We start from the raw sequence: 19,698 nt of genomic DNA on the forward strand, positions 1-19,698 counted from the left end.
TACATGACCGTATTTTCTGGAGACGTAACTAACTTGAGAATTTGAATTCGTGGACCCAACAAACAGCAGAAGTATACTATACTTTGGATGTAACTAACACAAGATTTTCATCACACGCGTATTTTATGGAAACATCTAGCACAATAACTCACATAACCACGTACTCGTGGACGCAACTTAGAGAAGAACATAGAACTGTTGCCACCGGTGACAAACTTTTTTAGAACGAAGCTGGTGACACAACTTGCTGCCAACATTAACTCCTCGTTGGGAATGCGACTTACCAAGCAGACAGGCATCATTTTCTTGCTCAATCAGAACAAGCTTGGTTCATCTTCAGCACATTTTTTTTCGCACGACATTCCTTTGGGAAATTCCCATAGTCATCATAATTATAGCAATGGGCCATTGCCTTATTGAACTTACAATTTTTTCTTCTACTGGAGCCATTGCCGTCTCCTTCCTCTTGAACTGGACTCCCACTCAGCCGGGGTCAACAGCAAGTGCTCGAGTGTTTTTTTTTTTGAGCATCCAGCAAGTGCTCAAGTAGCTCCTCATGTGGCGTCGGGCCGAGTAAAATATACAAGGAGCTCGAGACCATTCGGCGCTTAACGGGCCACTTGCTATTATTTTCGCTAGCGAGCGCCCACAAAAACGGATCGCTGTGTTTGATGGGCCTGCCCATCTTTGCTTCACTTTGCACGGTTTTAGGAAGCTTCCAGCAGCTTCCGAACATTTTTTAAAGTGTGAACCTTTTTTAAGTGTTGTAAAAATATAGAAGGAACTGTGAATACTTTTCTAAATTCCCGCAAAAAAATTACATTTTCAGGAAAGTTTTTTTTAAAAGAGTCATGAACATATTTTGAAACATGTGGACTTTTTAAATGTCATGAACCTTTTTTACAAATTACAAGTACATTTTTTAATATATTTTCATGATCTTTTTTAAATGGCATGAACATATTTTTAAACATGTTATAAATATTAAATGTTTAAAGCCAAAAATATATATTAAATATCACAAACATTTTTTTGGACAAACATTAATTTTAAAGCTGCGCAAACAAACTTTTACATTCCACGAACATCTTCTAATGTGTCGTGAACATTTTTAAAAACAAAGTAAGGTATTTTTAAAAATATGCTTCAAAAAAATCTTCACATGTTTAAAATAAAGTTTTCATCTATCTCTAAAATATATCGTGTCTTTTCTCTAAAAAATAGAGAAAGAAAAGAGCCCAAAGCACATAAAGAAAAAACGGATGCACACAACAGGAGCGCATGATACATTACAGAGCCATATTCTCGTATTCAGTTCATGCTCTGCACCATGTTAATTCTTGTCACATCAAAAATAAGTACTGAAAGGCAAGAAATAATCATTCCTTTATCAGCAAAACCTGCATGTTTTTATCAACAAGTAGGTTCCCTGCTCTAAAACTACCTGTTAGTATCAATTCCCAAGTTCTCAGCCAATATAAGCATCGACAAGTTCAGGAGCACTGACTAAAATATACTTCTGGCAAAAAATAAATGGAAGTCAGGATGCCAATCAATCATCCATTGCTAGTAAGTGAGAATGCAAGGAGAACAAACAGGAGGGTGAATGTAATCATAAAAGCAGCAAAGGATAAGATGACACCCTGTGAGAAGGTCCTCTTTGACTGTCCAGCCATCTCAACTTCATTTAGCAGCCCCCTTATTTCGTCGATGTCCGAGTCCTTTGCAGCATGAAATAATCTGTTCTGAACCTCATCGAGTTTGGCGAGTCTTCTAGCTTGATCTGAATCCCTGGTGGACCAGATGAACCCAGTGACCCGCCACAAGAGGATTCCAACGTAAATTGCTACAATGCAGTCGGCACTATAATGGTAACGCTCCCGTATCTCCCTCTGGGCACTGTGCAGGACTAGAAACCATATCCCACCTGATATCCATCCCCCGTACGCTTCCTGCGAGGTGCAACATGGACATATATAGTTTTAAGCTGGACATCTATCCCTTTAGAACAAATGGATATTTATACAGGGATTAATTGACAACTCAAAAGTTAAACATAAAAACTGTCTGAATGTAGCGTGGCGTTCATATTGAAGAGAGGGAGATACATAACACCTAGCTGAAGTCTTCATCACAACAAAGTTTTTACACTACAAGAAAGACAATGGGCAGCCCCGTGCACGTAGCTCCCGCTTGTCCTGAGAAGGGTCCGACCACTTTGGGTCTATAAGACGCAGCCTTTCCCTATATTTCTGTAAGAGGCTGTTTCCAGGACAAGAAAGACAATGAATGGTATAAATGCAACAATAGCATAAGAAAGAGTGACGTGAACTGGTTGATGGCCTCTTTTACATGGACTTAAATGCAAGAGCCATGTTGAGCAATCACCTCTAAGGCTAATCCAGAACCACATATTAGCAAGGGTGTGCATATCACACTTGGTTGTGACATAAGAATGTTTGAACATAGGGGTGACCCTGGTGAGTCAATTTCATATCATTTGTAGCATGACATGCAAAAGTTAAAGAGAAGTTAGTTCTATGAAGATGACAACACAACATACCGTCCATGCCATAGCAGTCAGGACAGCAACAAACATGTGGCCACTATATATAAGATCATTGCAACCACCACCGGCTTTATTCACCAAATGATACCACGAAGGCCCCTCTCCGGCAGAGGGCCTCAATATGTCTACTAGGAAGCTCATATGTGCCCAATCAGGTCTATAGTGATCAGTGTAATTTTGAACACTGGCTGCAATAAGAAAATGATCCTAAACAGTTACTAGAAGTCAACCAAATTAAAGCAGCTACACCAGGAAGTTTCATAAGTTAAATGCTCTAACCATATGGCATATCCACTAGTATGACCCTGCGGATTGCACGCGGATCAGAAGCATACAGAACATAATACTTCTGTGCCCAAGCATGAGGATGATCAGGTATTTTATATCGAGCAGCAGCACACCAAGGCCTTACGGATGGAAGAATGGTAGAAAACAAATGTTATGGTCCAAAGAAAACGCCCGACCGCCATAACGAACATATACCTTGTGCCTATTCCAAGGCCAGGACCTTCAATGCAGTCAAAAAATGCCGAGAATCCCAACATGATAAACAACATCAAGTAACTATGTAGAGTGATGATGTGGGCTCTCAATAGATAAACCACAGTTTGAGGAAGCCTCTCGTTTAGTGCTAGAAGAAGCCACTGACCAGTGTCGGGAAGAGGAGCAGTAGATCTGTTAATGTTATTGAACATGTCTTAGTTCAGGTCTTTGAAGGCTGCAGAATATGTGCATGTCCCTAAAGGCACAGTATGCAGTATGATGTATTGCACTAAACACTCAAATACATGAAAAATGAACCTTTTGAAGAGTGTACCAAGAGTGTTGATGTTGCCAAGGACCAAGGTGGCATCCCTATATCTTATAGGCAATAAAAGTAAAGACGCAGGAAATTCTTTACATGAAAGTTATAAACCACAGAACCATATACAGCTTATGTGAGTCTGACAGTGGAACCCAACCCCAAGGTAAATAGATCACATGTACAAACAAAGTGGATTGAAGGAACAAAAGCAGACTCACATAAGCTTTATAAGGTTCCGCTAGTGTCAAATTACAATTCTCATGTCTTGGTTTCCATTAAAACTATATAAATTGCCTCTTGTTTTCACGCATGTGCGCTCACTACAATGAACAGACTATTGCGTTCACTGTTTTATGAAGCATGAGCTAACAGTTGCAGTTTATAAATCCCTTTTTTGAAAATCATTCTATTTCCTATCCAACCCAAAGCACCATTAATTCTATCCAATATGCACGAGTAAATTGCACAGAAGTACCACAATTGGGGCATTGGAAGCAGATTGGTACCAAGTTTGGTAATTTTTACATGTCAGTACCAAGTCTGGGGCTAGACGTTACAAAAAGGTCTAAATCGCATATAAACGTGTATTGACGGTCTATCTGACCGGCGGGGCCTGCATGTCAGCTGCCGATGTGGGATTCTTTTTGCAAAAACGCCCCGCACCTCCTTCGTCCTCACGCGCGGCAGGGCCCGATCTGGATCGAGGGGAGGAGCCCCTCGAGCCCGAGCTCCTTTGCCTCCCGTAACCCCCGCCCCGCCCTGGTCTCCTCCTCGCCACGCCTCCGGCCGGCCACCGGCGACCAGGACCAGGCCGTCCCCGCACCCTGCCTCTCTCCTTCTCTTCCTCCTTCCATTTTTTTCTTCTCTCTCTCTCTCACTCGAAGCTCTCTCACTTGACGCGCCGCCTTGGTTCCCGTCTTCTTGGACTCCGGCGGCCGCATAGCCTCCTCCAGCGCCCACGCCTCCTCGATCCTCGCGTCCTGCACCATCGCATCCCACACCGCCTCCTGCAGCTCCAGCGAGGGCGGAACCCCGTCGGAGGCCATCTCGCCGAGGGCGACGAGCGCGCTCCTGGGGTCCCCGAACCTGCAGAACCCGGCGACGGTGATGTCGTAGGTGGCGGCGTCAGGCCGGCGCGGGGAGTCGGGGCAGCAGAGCCAGCGGAGCATGGAGGCGGCCTCGCGGGCGCGGCGCATCGCGAGGAGGTGGCCGAATAGCAGCCCGGCAACGGTTTCCGGAGACCGAAAACGTCCGACGTATGACCGGCAGCGGTGCCACTATAGTTATCCGTTGGGGGTATCAAACGAACTCCGAATGCGATGAAACTTGGCAGGCGACCTACTGACAACATAACAACACCGCATGACAACTTTCATCCCATTCCGAGAACATTTTCTGGCCACTTATAAAATACTATTTCGGACATGTCGCGGGCACGTGCAAGTGTGTCTGGGCTCAGAACGGACAACTGAAAGAACTGGGAGACCCGGACGGATGCAAGTTTTGAAAACATGATGATGTAATGCAGATGATGACATGGCAAGATGCAACTCGCAAGCAATGACAAGGCAACATCAACGAATAACTGGAAGACACCTGGCGCATCAGACTCGGGGCGTCACACATCATCATCTCGTCCTTAGCCAATCTTCGCTTAATCCGTAGCCCCTATTTTGAGTTGCAAATATTAGCAACAGAACCAGTATCAAATACCCAGGCGCTACTGCGATCATTAGTAAGGTACACATCAATAACATGTATATCAAATATTCCTTTCACTTTGCCATCCTTCTTATCCACCAAATACTTGGGGCAGTTCTGCTTCCAGTGACCAGTCCCTTTGCAGTAGAAGCACTCACTCTCATGCTTAGGTCCAAACTTGGGTTTCTTCACTTGAGCAGCAACTTGCTTGCCATTCTTCTTGAAGTTCCCCTTCTTCCCTTTAACCTTTTTCTTGAAACTGGTGGTCTTGTTGACCATCAACACTTGATGCTCCTTCTTGATTTCTACCACCGCAGCCTTTAGCACTGCGAAGAGCTTGGGAATTGTCTTATCCATCCCTTGCATATTATAGTTCATCATGCATCTTTTGTAGCTTGGTGGCAGTGATTGAAGAACTCTGTCAATGACACTATCATCAGGAAGATTAACTCCCAGTTGAGTCAAGTGGTTGTGGTACCCAGACATTCTGAGTATATGTTCACTGACAGAACTATTCTCCTCCATTTTGCAGCTATAGAACTTATTGGAGACTTCATATCTCTCAATCCGTGCATTTGCTTGAAATATTAACTTCGACTCCTGGAACATCTCATATGCTCCATGACGTTCAAAACATTGTTGAAGTCTCGGTTCTAAGCCGTAAAGCATGGCACACTGAACTATCGAGTAGTCATCAGCTTTGCTCTGCCAGCCGTTCATAACATCTCGTGTTGCTCCTGCAGCGGGTTTGTCACCTAGCAGTGCTTCCAGGATGTAATTCTTCTATGTAGCAATGAGGATAATCCTCAAGTTACGGACCCAGTCCGTGTAGTTGCTACCATCATCTTTCAACTTAGCTTTCTCTAGGAACGCATTAAAATTCAACGGAACAACAGCACGGGCCATCTATCTACAACAACATAGACATGCAAAATACTATCAGGTACTAAGTTCATGATAAATTGAAGTTCAATTAATCATATTACTTAAGAACTCCCACTTAGATAGACATCCCTCTAATCATCTAAGTGATCGTGTGATCCATATCAACTAAACCATGTCCGATCATCATGTGAGATGGAGTAGTTTTCAATGGTGAACATCACTATGTTGATCATATCTACTATACGATTCACGCTCGACCTTTCGGTCTCAGTGTTCTGAGGCCATATATGCATATGCTAGGCTCGTCAAGTTTAACCCGAGTATTCTGCATGTGCAAAACTGGCTTGCACCCATTGTATGTGAACGTAGAGCTTATCACACCCGATAATCACGTGGTGTCTCAGCACAACGAACTGTAGCAACGGTGCATACTTAGGGAGAACACTTATACCTTGAAATTTAGTGAGAGATCATCTTATAATGCTACCGCCGAACTAAGCAAAATAAGATGCATAAAGGATAAACATCACATGCAATCAATATAAGTGATATGATATGGCCATCATCGTTTTGTGCCTTTGATCTCCATCTCCAAAGCACTGTCATGATCACCATCGTCACCGGCTTGACACCTTGATCTCCATCGAAGCATCGTTGTCGTCTCGCCAACTATTGCTTCTATGACCATCGCTACCGCTTAGTAATAAAGTAAAGTAATTACATGGCGACTGCATTTCATACAATAAAGCGACAACCATATGGCTCCTGCCAGTTGCCGATAACTGTGTTACAAAACATGATCATCTCATACAACAATTTATATAATCACATCTTGACCATATCACATCACAACGTGCCCTGCAAAAACAAGTTAGATGTCCTCTACTTTGTTGTTGCAAGTTTTACGTGGCTGCTACGGGCTTCTAGCAAGAACCATTCTTACCTACGCATCAAAAACCACAACGTAGTATAGTGATTGCTTTTTGATCTTCAGAAAGAACCCTGTTCATTGAAACAGATTCAACTAAACTTGGAGAAACAGACACCCACTAGCCACCTTGAAAGAACATGCGGTGCCCCCATGTTTGGTTTTGGTAATTGATGACAATCTATATGGACTAATGGTTGCCTTGAGTTATATTTGAAGGTTTTTTCCATAGGCTTTTCTTGGAGTACATGTGTTGGTTTCAAGGAGAGTTTGTGTCGACCAAGGTGCTATTCAAGGAATTATCCAAAGATTGGTCATGTGAGTGTTGAGCTTATTGCAAGCATGTCTTGGAGAAGAAGATTGTGTGATCATTCATGTCTACCTTCAAGACATCATCCAAATGAAGAGAATTGGAAAGATTCAAGGTTGATCAAGATTAAGTCAAGAATGAATCAAGTTGATCAACACACAAAGCATACAAGATGTACTGAGGGATCAAGTGATCCCATGGTATGGTAAGCATTGTCCATTACGCTTTGTTTGCTAACCCATAGTTTTCGTGAGAGTTCTTTGTGGGGTTAGGTTGCGATGTGCAAGTTCAAGTGGAGCATCATGAAGAGATCAAATGCTTGAAGCTTTCCATCCATTATGGTAGTAATGGATTTATGAAAATGTGCCGAAGAGTGGCTCACCCATAGTGGAGTATGGGGGAGCAATAAACTAGTCTTCATCGAGCCAACGTAATCAAGAAAGGTGGTCCAACTTGAGGGAGTCAAGATCGTCATCATCTAGCTCAAGTGGACCATGTGCAAGGCAAAGGTTTGCCCTTGATAGGTTCTATTTTACCGGTCTCATGGTGGTAGTTGGGAGACCGGGTTATAGGATCAATTGTCGTACTATCAAGGGGGGCTCTTGATGAGTAGCCTAATCGTATCTTTTGTAGAGAGCTCAAACCATTGCATCCTTGCATCATCTTTATTGGTTCTTGTTTGGTTCTTCTCTTTATGAGTTTTGGAGCTTATGATCATCTTGATGACAAGCTCGAGTTCATCGAAAACGGAGTTCACTCGCATCTTCTATGATGTTTTCGATGTTGGAGGTTATGTCGGTTCTTCTCTGTTGGAGGTTTCACTCCTCTATTTGTTAGGCATACCTCCTGTCTTGGAATTGTCACGGCAGATGTCCTCATGGAAGGACTTAGTCATGGAGCCATCACTACGGGTTAGCTTGAAGGGGTTAAACCGAACAAAGGGACACGAGAGTTTATACTAGTTCGGCCCCTTCGATGAAGGTAAAAGCCTACGTCTAGTTGTGATTGGTATTGCTGGGGTTTCGAAGACCAGGGAGCGAATCCGCTTTGTCTGGCTTCGAGTTGTTGTTTTCTTTTTTCTGAACCGCCGCCGGGTCACCCCTTTATATATTCAGGAGGATCCCGGCCGGTCTACGGAGTCCCGAGGCTGGCTCATACAAGTGTCCGCCTCGGTCTCTTCTTTCTTATCTTACAATGCAAGTTTATACAATCATGGCGGTTTACTATCATGGGCCCTAAACCGCCTATGGGCTCTGGGCCTCTAAGCTTCATCCGTAAAGCGCCATCCTCTGGGTTTCCTTGGGCTTCAGTATAACTGAAGGTAAACCGGCCCCTCTTGGGCGGTTTACCCTCAGTGGTTATATCTTCAACATTAGGCCCCAGATTGATTTGAACCTGTTCATGTCAGTCTTCAATCCTTGAACTTCTGGCGATTCTAGTAAACCGCCATATTGTCTTCTCCCTGTGAACTTTGACGAATCGCCATGACGTCATCTTCTGTTACTGTAGTAAATCATTGTGACGTCATTCCTGTATAAAAAAGTTTTATAAAGATTCCCTTCTCTTTAATTAATTCCCGAAGATCGAGGCGACAGCTGCATCCTCTTTTGCCGCCTCCGATTCCTCGATTTTTGCGCCTGCTGTTTTATCCCACTTCCTTATAAATAAAACCGGGGCGCCTTCCATTTTCTCCCTTTCCAAACCGCATCGTCTTCCTCCTCGTGACCAGAAGACCTCAAGTATCGCCGCCGCCGCCGTCGTTGATCTTCCAGTCCGCACCGACTCAGGCCGCTACATCGACCTGACTCTGACCAGAAATTGACGGCGAACCTCCGCAGCTCGTCCACATCCGTGAGTTCTTCTCCTTCCCCTTCTCAGATCTACATTGGAACTTTTTGTTGAGTTCGTCGGCGGTCATCGCTGCCCGACGCAAACCCTTGTTAGTTTTCACCTCTAATACCCTGTTTAGATTGTAAAAACAACGTAGAACTGCTGCGACAATTGTTTGCGCTTATCTTGCATAAAAATAGATCTCATTTCCATTGTTTGGAAGCTCTCTTTGAGTGTATGAACTTCTCTGTACTGTTTTAGGTCTAGAAATTTTTCCTTCCAGAGCGACCGTTTGATCCAAAATAATAATTACAACTTGTGAAACCTGTTTGTTCCATACTTAACAAATTTCCAGCTTGGGGTTCTGCCTCCAAAGGGCGGTTTATCCTTTAGTGTTGATAATTCGTCGTATGTCATTAGCCCTCTCTTAAACCGCCATCTAGATTTTGAACAGCCATGCCCGGTTCACTTCATACGTATACCTTGAATTGCCGTTTTAACATTTTGATAAACAGATACGAACCGCCAATCATAAACCATCCATTTTCCTTTTACAGACTTTGTAAGATGACGAAACAATTTGCTGCTTGCAACTGGGTTCCATCTCGGATCACAGAAACGCTAATCAATGAATATGTCACCACCGGCGCTTTAGCCTCAAAAAATGTCCTCCGTTGGCGAGTTCCTGGCCCTGAATGCCCCCCTGAACCTCAAGATGGAGAAGTGATTGTATTCTTGCAGCATTTAGCTCGAGGTTTCAGTCCTCCCGGATCAAAAAAATTCCAGGATGTTCTTGCCAGGCTCCAACTTCATCCTCAAGATATTGGACCAAATTCTGTGTCCAACATATGCAACTTCCAAGTATTCTGTGAGGTTTATCTGCAAGAAGAACCCACTGTCGATCTCTTTCTAGATCTCTTTCACTTAAACCGCCGGACAAAATTTTCTGATGGACCTAATACTGAACTTGGCGGTGTGTCGATTCAAAAGAGGAAAGAGGTTGATTTTCCTCACGCTAAACTTCACAGCCATCCAAAAGACTGGAACCACACTTGGTTCTACTGTCAAAATACTGCCCCTGTTGAAGAGAATCCTCTACCGGGCTACCGTCCGCACTGACTCAACAATAATCACCCCTTACCTCAGAGATTGCCTGCCAAAGACCGACAAGCTTATGCATCTCAACTCGCCAAACTCTGGGCTCTCCTTGCCAACGGTTTAACTGGTGTTGATCTCGTCCGTTGCTGGATTTCATGGTGCATTCTCCCTTTAAGCCGCCGGCCCGGATTGATGTTTGAATACACCGTGTCGGTGTACTAGAGTAGGGGTACCCTAGTACCCCGAACTTGTGCACGGGCAGTTGCAGCGCCGCGCGGCAAGGCTTGCCGGACGACCGCCAGAATCCTCCGTGGGTTCCTTTGGAGCCATTCAAGAACAAAGCTTTCAAGATGAAGAGACAAGGCCCCGGCAAGAGGATCTTGCCGGGAAGAGACAGGGCCCCGGCAAGAGGATCTTGCCGGGAAGAGACAAGACCCCGGCAAGAGGAGCTTGCTGGGAAGGCCAACCACGGCACTTCAAGAAACTTGTCGTGATGCACCGCACGTCCCGGCAAGGTCCGGTGAGCGACAAGCTTCTCGACTCGACAAGACGACAACCCCGACAAGGTACTCGCCGGGGGCCCGCTGCCACTCTGTACCCACGCTCCAGCGCACCCACCCGCGTGTCGCCATGAGGCTTCCTCAGGGGCACGTGGCGGGAGCCTGTGCAGCCAGGGGTACACGGTGGCAAGCGGAGATGAAGAGAAGGCCATCGTGGCAGACGGTGGCGCTCCTAACGGTCACTTTTTGCATTGTTTAGGCCACTCAGACGGGCATTCAATGACCTTGTCCCCTGCCGTCAGAGTTAGGTAGGGTGCACTGTGTCCACAGTAGCGGTAGCTGCACCTACCGCATCCTTTTCCATTTTTACCCTTCTAGTCTACGTTGCCACCTGTCGGTGACCCCTTGAAAGTATAAAAGGAGGCCCAAGCGCAACATAGAAGGGGTTCGGCTCATTCGAAGCATCAGGAACACTCTCACGCTCGGTCTGGCAGCGTCCATCGCTCCTGAGCAAGAATTCAATACACACAAACAAGCAGCAGTAGGGTTTTACGCATCCGTGCGGCCCGAAGCTGGGTAAAAACTGCTCGCGTGTACTGCCTCGATCCGCTCTTTGTGCGCTCTCCGCCTCCCACCGAACCGAAAGGGGCCCGGTCCCCATAGGTGTTGGTGGATCAGCCTCCCCCGACATCTTTGGCGCACCAGGTAGGGGGCGTCGAGATTGTGCGAACCCGATCCGGCATGCACGCGAGCTAAATCTTCATCGTCTTCATCGACATGCCACCGAAGAAGAAGGATTCGGAGGCAGCTATTCCGTCCGCCTCGCTTTCACCGCCTCCGGAGCAAACGGGTGGTGGAGTGGACGCCGGCGGAAGAATGGGCGTCGACGAGGGAGCCCTCAGTGCGGCCAAGTCCAAGGACAAGGCGGCACAGACCTCGGCGTCCATGCGCGCACCGCGCCCCTCTCAGGAGGCGCGGGACCAGCAGCGTCATGGCGTTCGCAGCGCCATACACCCGCTGGGCCAAGATCAAGCTGGTGGTTCTCGTGGCGCTCAAGACCGACATGCACGTCAACATGCTGGCTCGAGCGAAGTACGGTCGCCCGGACGGGGCACTGCTCCTTCTAACGTGGGTAGGAGTCCGAGCACGCCCCACTCCTCGCACCGTTCACCTCCGCCGCCCACCACTCCAGCAGAAGCCTTGGCGCGAGCTCAACTGCTCCTAGACTATCCTCCGACGGTGGACAAGATCGACAAATGGAGGGCCACTATCCAGAGCCTCATCGGCTTCGCCAACGGCGACACTGCGCGACAACCAAGCACCTCGCTGCCGCGGCAGGACAGCCGGACGCGAGCCGATGGCAACAAGACCGGGGGAGGTGCGACTTCCATGCACTCTCCACTACGAAGGCCAAAATCGCTGACTCGCCGGGTCCACCCCGACAGCGGCTCCACCGCGTCGTCGGACCCACGAGCTCGTCGCAACAAGCGCCAAGTTCTCCATGAACGACAACAAGAAGACGCTCGGACCCGCATCGAGCGCCGAAGAGAAGCGCGACGTCAATCCGACAAGCGCGCTGGGCCCTCTGTTGACATGCATGCGCCAGGGGAACCAGGGGATCTGCCGTACGCGGTAGGTTGTCCTGCGTTCACCCGTGAGCTGCGGCAAGTCCAGTGGCCCAGCACAAAGAATTTCAAACCAGATGTACCAGAGAAGTACGACGGCAAGACGCATCCGTCGGAGTTTCTCAACATCTACACCATCGCGGTGCAGGCTGCCGGGGGACGGGACGACAAGATCCTTGCCAACTACTTCTCGCTGGTACTCAAGCCCAATGTCAGGTCCTGGCTCATGCATTTGCCGGACAATTCCATCTACTCTTGGGCAGATTTATGCCATCAGTTTGTCGGCGCCTTTACAGGCGGCCACAAGCCACATGGCCAAGAGAGCGATCTTCATCTGCTCGCCCAGAAGGAAGGAGAGCCACTGCGCAAGTACATTCAGAGATTCAGCCTTGTACAGCACAACATCCCAGACGTCCACCCCGCCGCGATCATCAGCGCGTTCCATCAGAACATGCGAAACCGAAGGATGAGGGAGGAGATGGCGATGTGTAAGATCAGAGACGTCAGCGAGCTTTACGCCCTGGCCGACAAGTGTGCACGCGCTAAAGAGGGGAGGAGGCTCCCCGGAGAGAGTACAGGAGCAGGAGGATCCGACAGTGAGGATGCCGCCCCGACAAGGAAAGGCCGGCGGCGGAACAACAGAAGGAAAAAGGGCAAGGAAGTGCTAGCTGTCGAGCAGACCGGCAACGGAGGTGGCGCCAAGGAAGCTAAAGCTGGTGGCTCCGACAAGGAGGCCCAGCCTGTGGCGGCCGCCGACAAGCAGGACAACTCCGGCAAGCAGTATTGCAAGATTCACCGCACCAAGGGTCACGATCTCCAGAATTGCAAGAAAGTCGAACAGCTTGTTGAGCAACAGAAAGCTGAGTACGAGCGGCGCGACAAGGAGAAGGCCCAGGAAGGAACTGGTGGATCCGGCAAGAAACGTCCCGGCCGAGGAGGACGCCGCGGCAAGGCCAAGCAGCGGCAAGGAGATAGGCCTCCCCGTGGCCGCGACAAGGATGAAGATGACGACGACGACGAAGACATGGATGATGACGAAGCCGATGAGCAGGAATTTCAGAAAGCCACAGAGGTTCTGTGCATTGACGGTGGCGCCTCTCTGCATACTTCGCACCGCCAACTCAAGCAGTGGATGCGGGAAGTGAATGCAGCAGAGCCATCCATAGAGTCACGCAAGCCCCTGAAATGGTCCAGCACGCCTATCATCTTCGACATTGAGGATCACCCTGATCGCGTAACTGCGGTCGGGTGCTTGCCGATGTTGGTTTCACCAACTATCCGCAACCTCAAGGTCACGAAGATGCTAGTTGACGGCGGGGCCGGCTTGAATCTGATCTCCTCCACGGTCCTTCAGAAACTCCAGATCCCTGACAACGAGCTCGAAGAGACCGGCACATTCCGAGGAATCAACCCGGGAAGGAGCAAGCCGAAGGGGAAGATCACGCTGCCGGTCACATTTGGCAGCGAGCTGAATTTCAGAACTGAGAGGGTCACATTTGACGTTGCCGATTTTCCATTGCCCTACAATGGGATCCTTGGCCGTCCAGCGCTTGCCAAGTTTATGGCAGCCTCTCACTATGCATACAACATACTCAAGATGCCAGGCCCGATAAGTGTCATCTCTGTCCCTGGCGACAAGAAGGATGCTCTTATCTGTGCCGACAAGATCTACCGGGAAGCGGCAGCCGCAGCAGAGCGCAAGACACTTGCCGCTGAAGCTCTCGGAGAGAAGAAGAAGACAAAGTCCGGCAAGAGCTCTGATGCCCACTCCGGCAAGCGCACCTCTTCGGAGTGCTGCGCTACCATCGAGGACGCACCATCGAGCTCCACCGGCAAGTGTAAGAAGACGATGGCAGCTCCACCCGAGACCAAGAAGGTGTCCGCCAAGGAGGACGGCACTGGTGGTACCTTCACCATCAGTGTCGCGCTTGACCCCAAATAGGAAAGCGCGCTCATTGCTTTCCTGCGGGCGAATGTCGACGTGTTTGCATGGCAACCGTCTGATATCCCCGGTGTTCCCAGGAAAGTAATTGAGCACCACCTAGCCGTCTGTCCTCATGCTCGGCCCGTCAAGCAGAAAGTCAGGAAGCAAGCAGTGGAGCGCCAAGAGTTCATTGCAGAAGAGATCAGAAAATTGGAAGCAGCAGGCCTTGTCAGAGGAGTGCTCCATCCCACGTGGTTGGCCAATCCTGTAGTCGTGCGCAAGGCGAACTGGAAATGGAGGCTTTGTATAGACTTCACTGATGTCAATAAAGCTTGTCCCAAAGACCCATTTCCCTTGCCGCGCATTGACCAGATTGTTGACTCCACAGCTGGATGTGATTTGCTTTCATTTCTTGATGCATATTCAGGATACCATCAAATCTTCATGGCAGAAGAGGATGAGGAAAAAACCGCATTTATCACCCCTTGCGGCACATACTGTTTTGTACGGATGCCCTTTGGGTTGAAGAATGCTGGTTCAACATTTGCAAGGGTAGTCCATGTCGCTTTTGAGCCACAGATACACAGAAATGTGGAAGCCTACATGGATGATATAGTGGTCAAGAGTAAGGACAAGGCTACCCTGATCCAAGATTTAGAAGAAACTTTTGCAAATCTGCGCAAGATCAACCTCAAGCTCAACCCCGAGAAGTGCGTGTTTGGAGTCCCTTCCGGCAAGCTTCTCGGGTTCTTTGTGTCTCAACGGGGAATTGAAGCCAACCCCGACAAGATCAAGGCCATCGAGCAGATTGAAGCACCGAAGCGCGTCAAGGATGTGCGAAGGCTTGCCGGTTGCGTGGCTGCTCTCAGCAGGTTTATCTCTAAGTCTGCTGAGCGCGCCCTGCCGTTTTTCAAAATATTGAAAAAGGCAGGTCCAATGAAATGGACTCCGGAAGCGGAGGATGCGCTGCAGGACTTGAAGAGGTACCTGTCCTCCACTCCAATACTTGTCGCACCTAAGCCACAAGAGAAGTTGCTGCTGTACCTAGCGGCAACCAATCAAGTGGTTAGTGCTGCGTTAGTAGCGGAGAGGGAGGCGGATGATGAGCCAGCAACCGCGACAAGTGAATCCAGCAACAAGCAGGGGGCTTCTCCGACAAGCTCTGGTCCCGACAAAGATGAATCTGCACAGACGTGCAAGGAGGTGCAGAAGAAGATGGTGCAGCGCCCAGTTTACTTTGTCAGCTCCCTTCTCCAGGGGGCTAGGTCGAGGTACTATGGTGTACAAAAATTGCTTTTCAGCCTTCTCATGGCCTTGAGAAAGCTGCGCCATTACTTCCAGGCACACGAGATCACAGTTGTCACTCGCTTTCCGCTGAAGAGAATACTGCAGAATCTAGAAGCAACAGGCAGGATTGTCGAGTGGGCATTGGAACTGTCAAGCTTTGGCCTCAAGTTTGAGAGCACTGCAACGATCCAAAGCAGGGCATTGGCAGAGTTCATAGCAGAGTGGACGCCAACCCCAGACGAAGAAATTCCAGAGACGAGCATCCCCGTCAAGGAGACAAGCAAAGAGTGGCTGATGTACTTTGATGGTGCCTTCTCGCTGCAAGGCGCCGGTGCAGGCGTGCTGCTTATCGCACCCACCGGAGAGCACCTCAAGTACGTAGTTCAGATGCATTTTCCCAAGGAGCAAGCAACGAACAATACCGCAGGGTATGAAGGTTTGCTTGCTGGACTCAGAATCGCAGCAGACCTTGGGATCAACAAGCTCATTGTCAGGGGTGACTCACAGTTGGTCGTCTGCCAAGTAAACAAAAGCTATCAGAGTCCGTTGATGGAAGCATATATTGATGAAGTAAGGAAGCTAGAAGCACACTTTGACGGCCTGCAAATGGAACACGTTCCACGAGCTCAGTATGACATTGCTGATGGCCTGTCAAAGTGCGCTGCACTAAAGTTGCCTGTGGAACCAGGGATCTTTGTGCTCAAGCTGACTCAACCATCCGTGACACCATCAACTGGACAAAATAAGAAGAGGAAGTTGGTTTCTGGTGACTACTTTCCAGCAGAGCTTCCCGAAGCCGCCGCCAAGAAGGTCCCCAAGATCGACGCCAAGAGTGCTGAGGAGCAGTCTGCTCCGGCGAACCTCTTGGTTTGTTCCGTTGAAGCAAACGCTCCCGACAAGTTTTGCTCCGGCAAGCTTGCCGGGGAATATCACGCTCCGGCCGAACCGCAGGTTCTTGCCGTAGAAGCGGATGTTCCCACAGCAACAGATATGCCTTTAGTCCTTGTTGTCGAGCCGCAAGCTCCAGCATGGGCGCAGCAGATCATCCGTTTCCTTCAGCCAGGAGAGCTTCCCGAAGAGCAAGAAGAAGCGGAAAGAGTAGCCCGGCAGTCAAGTATGTACAAGTTTGTCGACAACACACTGTACAGAATAAGACTCAACGGTGTGAAATTGAAGTGCATTCGCCGGGAAGATGGACAACAGCTGTTGGCAGAGATACATGGAGGCATATGTGGTCACCACATTGGCGCAAGAGCACTTGCCGGCAAAGCATTCCGACAAGGTTTCTTCTGGCCGACAGCCCTCCAGGATGCAACTGCACAAGTAACCAAGTGTGAAGCGTGCCAGTTCCATTCCAAACAGATACACCAGCCAGCTCAAGCTCTCCAGATGATCCCTTTATCCTGGCCATTTTCGGTCTGGGGGCTCGACATCCTCGGCCCCTTTCCCCGAGCTGTCGGGGGCTTTGAGTTCTTGTACGTCGCCATCGACAAGTTCACAAAGTGGCCGGAAGTGGAACTAGTGAGGAAGGTGACAGCACAGTCAGCAGTCAAGTTCTTCAGGTCGATTGTTTGCCGTTTCGGGATCCCTAACAGGATCAGCACCGACAACGACACGCAATTTACGAGCCGCACCTTTATGCAGTACGTCCAAGAGCTTGGCGCCAAGGTCTGCTTCGCTTCTGTTGCTCATCCAAGAGGCAACGGTCAAGCGGAGAGGGCAAATGCTGAAGTGCTGCGAGGCCTCAAGACCAGAACTTTCGACAGGCTGCACAAGTGCGGAAGAAACTGGATCGAGGAGCTGCCGGTGGTTCTTTGGTCGATCAGGACGACGCCAAATCGAGCCACTGGCCAGACACCCTTCGCTCTAGTATACGGAGCAGAGGCAGTTCTCCCCACGGAACTCGTTTACGGGTCACCTCGAGTGCTCGCTTATGATGAGCTCGAGCAAGAGCAGCTGCGACAAGATGACGCGCTGCTCCTTGAGGAAGACCGTCTTCAGGCTGCTATGCGAGCCGCTCGCTACCAGCAAGCTTTGCGTCGCTACCATAGCCGCAAAGTTAAGGCCAGAAGCATCGAGGAAGTCGACCTTGTTCTTCGGCGTGTTCAGTCCACCAATAATTCCAACAAGTTGACGCCGAAGTGGGAAGGCCCTTATCGGGTGAAACGAGTCACTAGGCCCGGCGCTGTCCGCCTTGAGACCGAAGATGGCATTCCGGTGAACAACTCCTGGAACATTGAACATTTTCGTAAGTTTTACCCGTAGGGCGCGGTTGCCGGAAGCTTTTCCGGCAACCACCTTTTGTACAAGTCTTGCCGCTGTTGCATGTAATCCTTTGTACAAAGCCGGGCGCAGACCCCGTGCACCAGTAAAGTTCATGTGCCCCGCACATCTTGTCAGTTTTTTATGCTATAATCCTTTTTCGCATATGTTATCTGACACTTTGTGCAGCACCAGAACCCGGTAAGCGATAACGAGCCCAAGGCTCCATATCATTACTTTATTTCTCTGTTTCTTTCTCAAAAGAAGGAAGGTTCCCGCGCCCACAAGGTTTGCCGGGGGGGAAGGAGAAGATAATGGTGTGGACCAGGCCGTTCAAGAAAGTTCCTCCTTGCCGGGAAGCAGACGACAGAAAAGCTAAGTTGCTAAAGTTTGAGCAATCCGTTTTTTAAGTTTTTGAGTTATTTTCCTTGAACGACCGTGCTTTGTATGGAAAACCTGTGCGCGGAGGAACCAACTCGTAGCTAGCTGCACCCTTACTTTGTTTCGAGTCCGCTCAACAACTTAAGTGAGCTGCAACTAGTTGCGACAAGGTTGCTTGTCGGTAGCGACCCCGCCAGCAGGCTGCTGAAGTTCCGCACTCGGCGCTCGCGGCAAGGGTGCCTGCACCGGCAAGTTTCCCTAGAAAGCGTAGGGCAGAACCATACAAAGCCAAGAGTCGAGTAAAGGAAGTAACACAACAATTTTTTGCCTAAGATAAAGTTATATTACAAAAATAACTTGTCGCGCCTCTAATAAAGTGTTCCCATGACATGACTGGCAGCGCCGGCACCTGGGCCCCGGCAAGCCAGTATCGCTGGGGGCTGCGAGTGCCAAGAATCGTCCACGGCAAACCAGAGTTGCCGGGGGCTGCAATATCAGATAAGTCTTTCATCCCTCATCATGCATCCTCTTATGGACTGGGGAATGCGAAACCGCGTTTCTTCCCAAAAACTGTCGTGCTCCCTCAACTCTAGGCCCTGGGGCTCGTTCCCGGGGCCAAGTTTGGTCGTAGTCACGGCAGCAAAGGGATGAAACGAGGAGACCGCACCCACCTCGTTCCCGCCTCCATCAAAGGCGTGAGAAAGTTCGAGCGACGTGGGAAGGCGGCAGGGCCTGTTGCCGAGAGATGAAATGTCTGTCCGAGGGATACCAAGGATTTGCTCCTTGGCGTGGGTTCAACCCGCGAGACAAATAACCCGGCAAGCATCCCCTTTTCATTAAAAAACATCCCACTCAGGAGGCAGGTCAAGGAGGCGAAAAGGGCAAAAGGAGCGCCTAAGCTAGCTACGGGTGCCAGAAGACACCAAGAGGACATCCCGGGGGCCGTCCGAAGGCTGGACAGCGATGGCGGCGCTGGAAGCGGGGCTCGAAGACGGGGCGGCAGGACGTCAGCACGCTGTTGAGGGCACCACGCCCTCGTACTCCGACCTGACGGCCTTGTCGCCAGCCCTCTTCCCCTTCCGCAGCCTCCCTACGCCAGCTGCCCAAGGAGACGACCCCGGGGAGTTCAAGGAGCCGGCGACACGGATGATGGGGTCGCCGGTGCCGCGTGAAGCGGCGCCTGACGCCTAGTCGGATCCGCCATCCCGCCGTCCACTACCCTCATCGTCGCTGTCGCTCTCCTCCTCGTCACTCTCGCTCGAGGAGGAGCCTTCGCTATCGGAGGAGCTGTCCACGCAGCACTTCGCCCGAGTACCGAAGCACCCCGAAGACCTTGACGGAGAGGAGATCGCCCTCCATCAACTTAAAATGGAGGGTAAACCCCTCCATTAGGCTGTGGATACGGGCGAACGTCTTCCATCCTCGATCAAGATACATCACATTAGGGGCTGGGAATACAACGCGGACTCGCGTGCCGCTGATCCCACAGCCCCTCATGTGCAGTCTCAGTGTCTCGGGCGGGTCCAATTCCATCGCGCTCGCAAACGGAGCTGGAAGCCGGAGGCGACGACGAGGCGCCCGGCGCAGCTTGAC

General features: G+C 49.6%; 1 pseudogene; it reads right to left on the bottom strand.

Annotated features, from left to right (window-relative positions):
• Positions 1 to 1,492: 1,492 nt before the first annotated feature.
• Positions 1,493 to 3,264, bottom strand: LOC123153181 (protein PHLOEM UNLOADING MODULATOR-like; annotated as a pseudogene).
• Between the last annotated feature and the right edge of the window lie 16,434 nt (positions 3,265 to 19,698).

Source organism: Triticum aestivum, chromosome 7A (genome assembly GCF_018294505.1).
Source record: "Triticum aestivum cultivar Chinese Spring chromosome 7A, IWGSC CS RefSeq v2.1, whole genome shotgun sequence".
In the NCBI taxonomy this organism is placed as follows: Eukaryota; Viridiplantae; Streptophyta; class Magnoliopsida; order Poales; family Poaceae; genus Triticum; species Triticum aestivum.